The sequence below is a fragment of the Tripterygium wilfordii genome, unplaced genomic scaffold, assembly GCF_013401445.1.
Source record: "Tripterygium wilfordii isolate XIE 37 unplaced genomic scaffold, ASM1340144v1 ctg372, whole genome shotgun sequence".
NCBI lineage: Eukaryota > Viridiplantae > Streptophyta > Magnoliopsida > Celastrales > Celastraceae > Tripterygium > Tripterygium wilfordii.
This window is the reverse complement of record NW_024056349.1, coordinates 37,762-43,110: the sequence shown is the minus strand read 5'-3', so window position 1 is coordinate 43,110 and position 5,349 is coordinate 37,762. Positions and strand designations below refer to the sequence as shown.

At 40.4% G+C, this 5,349-nt stretch overlaps 1 non-coding gene across 1 annotated transcript; it reads left to right on the top strand.

Annotated features, from left to right (window-relative positions):
- Positions 1-3,992: 3,992 nt before the first annotated feature.
- Positions 3,993-4,098, top strand: LOC119994948. Its single transcript, XR_005467529.1, has one exon. It is a non-coding gene; the product is annotated as a small nucleolar RNA R71 (small nucleolar RNA).
- Positions 4,099-5,349: the final 1,251 nt, after the last annotated feature.

The window sequence follows — 5,349 nt, the reverse complement described above, 5'->3', positions numbered from 1 at the left end:
AACCCCCTTGTAGACCCTCTTCTTCTCCAAGCTCCAATGGTGGCTCCAAGCTCTCCAATGGTGGTAGAATGAAAAACCCTCCAAGAACTCCCAAAAACCCTATTTTTTTGCCCTTTTATACTTCCCCAAACTCTTATGTCGTTTTCAAAACAAGTTGGGGTCGTTTTGGCTTAAAAACAAGTGAATTCGGAACTTTTTCGCGAAACTGCGCGTGCTGTGAATAGTACCTCCGATCGATCGGACCTTGTTCCGATCGATCGGAAATACAATCTGTCTCCACGAGTTTTTTAGTGTTTTGGCAGGTCCGATCGATCTGGAATGGCTCCGATCGATCGGAAATCGGTTCTGGAGTAAAAGTCTTCATTTTGCACTCTTTTCCTTCCTTTCTTGCCTTGACACCTACAATATGCAAATATAACTTTCTTAGGCAATATCAACTCGTAATCAACTCAAAATGGGATGAACTTATGTGTAAAGGATGTGAAAATGTATGTATATATTTGGCACATCAAACACCCCCACACTTAATCTTTGCTCGTCCTCGAGCAAATTGAGAATGAATGAAGGAGGGAAAGAGTATTTTCCGTTAAGCTCAAATGAAAAATAAAACAACTAAGACCTACTCTAAATAAGTAACTAATCTATGCCACTTTCGTAGGGCTCACGATGACACTTAGCATGTGCCACAAGCCTTTAAACCCCTAGGTGCCCCTAGTAGGAGGAGTTGTGTCTCCTGAGGGTTTACCAGAATGATACCCACAAACATTAAATAAATTCAATGCCAAAATTCATGTCATCAACAAGAGTATAAAACGGATTCACAATTGCAACCCTATCCACACTAACAAACCAAACATTAGGGCGATCAAAGCAATAAAAGCATTCCCTCAAGAATCTTATCTCATCCACTTTGCTTATAAATTCAAGAGTTGATGCACTTAATGGATTTCACTTGATATTTGGCTTCAAAGTGACCTAAACAATGGCCATGTAGTCTTCCAAGAACAATAAGAATCAAAGAGCAAATACAATGAACATTTATTCAACCTTCATTCTTATTCACATTTTTTTTCTTTCTTTTTCTTCTCAAAGGTGACTTGTGCAATGCTCAACCTCCTTAAGCTTTCTAAATGACCCATGTAATGAGCTTTTGACCAATGACTCTCAATCCAGTTGGCTTAGGGCACTAGGTGTTAAGACACCCCAACGGATCTAATTACCCGAGTCAAAAAGGCTACGAGGTTAAACTAGTCACCAAGGTACTCTAACATTCATTTCCTACCTTTTTACGCGAAACTCATTGCTTGCTAGGCAAGAGGCCCGGTTACTCAGTAGAAAATTTATGAAAGAAACCATTTATTCATAAACACAATTTTTTTTCTCTTTTCTATTTTTTTTTCTTTTCTATATATATATTTTTTCTCTTTTTCATTGCTCAAGTAGTGCTACTTAGAATCAAATTGATCTCAAACAACCACAAATGCCAAAGTCAAGTCATATTTCATACCCCACAATCAAGTGTTCCATATTCACAAAGGCACAATGGACAAAACAATTTTCAAGATAGGAACAACTCAATTGGAAAGAATGTCCATAGCAAGATCCATCAATGCTTCAAAGATCACAAAATTCGTCCAAATACACTCAAGAGTGACATGGCATAAGGCATTTGAAGTCAAAAATTTTATTTTTTTACAAAAACTAGAAACCTAAATTCCCACCCCCACACTTAAAATATGCAATGTCCTCAATGCATGGAATAGGTGAAAATAGAAATAAAAAGATAGAGATAGAACAATAAAACCTGGGTTGCCTCCCGAAAGCGCTTGGTTTAAAGTCTTCAGCCCGACTCCCCTTTGTGAATTCAACCGGGATCCTTGAGGGTTGTGGTGTAGACTCCCCTTGATGGCTTCTTAGGATTGACATTTGATTGCTTAGGTGCCATGCAATGAGCATAAGCTTTCATCACCACCATTTCCTTAGGATAGACATTTTTCTTCATTTTCTTGGTCTTCCTCTTCTTCTTTTTCTTCCTCTTCTTTTTCTTCTCCTTGGGATCTTCAACTTGAGACTTTTGAACTTTAATTTCAGCTTGGGAGGCTGCCTTGAGAACTTCATGCTCAACCTTGGAATTTTTGCCTAGAAGAACTTGAATCGGAATATAATGAGCTTCCTTCTCAATAGTGTCGGGAATGACCATGTCAATATGCTCCACTTGGAGGCATTGGTGAGAGACCTCCTCGTGCCTTCTGTTTCCAAGCACCTTAAAAGTGATTTGATCACCTCCCGCACCTCTTAAAGTAAGCTTCCCTTTTTCAACATCAATCAAAGCTCTTTCGGTGCTCAAGAATGGCCTTCCCAAGATTATGGGAGTAGTAGGATTGGCCTCCATATCCAAGATAAGAAAATCCACCGGGAACATAAGATCACCCACCTTCACTAAGACATCCTCTACTATGCCAAGCGGGTATTTGATTGATCTATCCGCCATTTGTAAGGACACCGTGGTTGGACTAATCTCTTTCACTCCAATTTGCTTCGCAACCGACAATGGCATCAAATTGATGCTAGCTCCAAGATCACATAAAGATCTTTCAATCAAGGTGTTTCCAATGGTGCACGGGATTGTGAAACTTCCCGGATCATCTTGCTTAATTGGGAGCTTCCTTTGTACAATGGCACTACACTCTTCGGTTAATTGTATCTTTTCATGCTCCTTCAATCTCCGCTTCTTGGATAAGATCTCCTTCATGAATTTGGCATAGCAAGGAAATTGCTCTAAAGCTTCGGCAAAGGGGATGTTCACTTGAAGCTTCTTGAATACCTCCAAAAATTTAGAGAATTGATCATCATTCTTCTTAGTGCCCTTCAATCTTTGAGGAAATGGAATTGGAGGCACAAAAGGTTTGACTGGAGGTGCGGGGAGAGAACTATCAGGCCAATCCAACTCAACTGCATATCGTGTTTGTACATTCGGATCATCTTCTGACTTTTCAGCTTTTTCTGGGATTGGCCGATCGATCGGGATGGGGTCCGATCGATCGGAAATGCCCCCTGAACACTTTTCAGCTTTTTTTTCCTTTGTTTTACTGCACTCCCCCTTTTCCTGTAAAATTTTCACCTTTTCAGCATCAAGATCAGCAGCATTTTGAACTACCTTACCAGTCCGAAGAGTGATTGCCATGCATTGCTCTTTGTCCTTCCCTTTTGGATTCACCTCCGATTGGCTAGGCAAGATACCTCTTTCTCTAGATGACAAAATGTTAGCCATTTGCCCCATTTGAACTTCAAGATTCCGAATGGAAGCACTATAATTTTGCATTAAAGTTGCTTGGGCTTGAAGAGTAGCATCGGTTTTGCTCATGAATTGCTCCGTCTTTGTCATAAATTGGGAGGTATGCGTTGTAAGCGTATCTAGGCCTCCGGCAAGCTTTGAGAACATCTCATCAATATCTCTCTTCTTCTGTTGGGGCTGCATTAGATGTTGAGCATTTTGCACATTTTGAGTATTGCTCCAAGAGAAGTTGGGGTGATTCCTAAATCCCGGATTGTAGAAGTTGGAATAAGGATCATTGCGGGGTTGATTGAAGTTGCCTCCACCAATGACATTCACTTGCTCACTAGAGTTAGAGGAAGAAGCAATAAGGCACTCCCCCGTAGGATGGCGTCCACAACAATAATCACAAGAAATGTAGGAAGGTGTGTTTTGCATAGCATGTACCCCTTGAGCTTGATTTAGTGTCAATGCATCAATCTTCTTTGCCATAATAGCCAAGGTAGACATAACTTCATCATCTCTACAACTTCCCCCTTGCTTTGGATTCCCCCTCACCGAGGACCAAGAGTTAGTGGTCTTGGCCACTTTATCAAGTAATTCCCGAGCCTCCTTTTGATTTTTGGTCATAAAAGAACCTCCCGCAGCCGCATCAATAGTCTCCTTAGTATGCATGCACAACCCATTATAGAAAGCTTGGTACACCACCCAATCCGGAAGACCATGATTTGGGCAACTGCGAATAATTCCTTTAAAGCGCTCCCAAGCCTCATAAAATGATTCAATATCCTTTTGGGTAATGGACATGATATCCGTCCTAATTTGCACCGCCTTGCCCAGAGGAAAGAATTTCGTCAAGAATTGCTCCGCCATCTCATCCCAAGTGGTGATAGAATTGGGAGGCAAGGACATCAACCATCCCTTAGCCTTGTCCCTCAAAGAAAATGGGAATAACCTCAACAAGATAGCATCCTTAGAAGCTCCGTTAATCCCAAAAGTAGTGCACACATGCAAGAAAGAGCAAAGATGGACATTGGGCTCTTCGTTAGGAATACCATAGAAAACCACAGAATTAGAGATAATGTTGATGATAGCCGGCTTGATCTCAAAATTAGTAGCAGTGATAGGAGGATAGCGGATGCTTGAAGGATTTGTATCCCAAGTAGGCCTAGCACAATCCTCAAGAGAGCAAGGATCAAATTGCCTAGGAGGGTTTTCAACCGCTTCACCACCATTTCTTCCATTAGCACCTCCACCATTACCATTACCATCGTTCACATTTAAAGCTCCACCAAGATCACCAACATTCCCCCTTCCTTGATTGTCTCCCATGCCTTCCATTTGATTATTAATAAGCCCCCGTCTAAGATTGTGAAAAGTCCTTTCAATCTCCAAATCAATAGCAATTAATTCCGGATTAATAGAACGTCTTCCCAAGCTCATACAAGAGAAAGAATTTCTGTAGAAAAATAAAAACCAATTAACACAATTGAAAACCTAATTTGACACAAAAAACAATTGCCTCAGTCCCCGGCAACGGCGCCAAAAACTTGATATGGATTTAATTGCAAGCGCACAAATCGCACAAGTAATAAAGAGATGAGTAAATTATCGTTTCCACTAGGGATGTGTTGGCAATCAAGATCAATGTCAAACTAGTAACAAATATGCAAATTGGGGAAACGGATTCGAGATTGATTTTGTTTTTAAACTAAACTAAAGCAAAAGAACAAAGACAAATCAAACACAAGTATGAAATCAAGGATGGAAAGCACTAAGGTACTTAACGTCACCTCACCTATCCAATTCAATTCCCTTGGTCCCTTATCCCTAATTCCTCTCTCTATAATGACAATCGATTTCCCAACCTATTCAATGTTCTATTCCTAGATACATCAAACATATTTTCAACATAAATCCCTGTTATTCCTAACAATCGGATTAATATATCAAAAACCCATTAAGAACTATGGAAATCATTTAGCAATTGCATAAGTCACAAACCTATATTCCTATGGTTCATGCACCCTATGTCATCTATGGCTTGCGGCAAACCCTAGATATCTCCTTCCGGT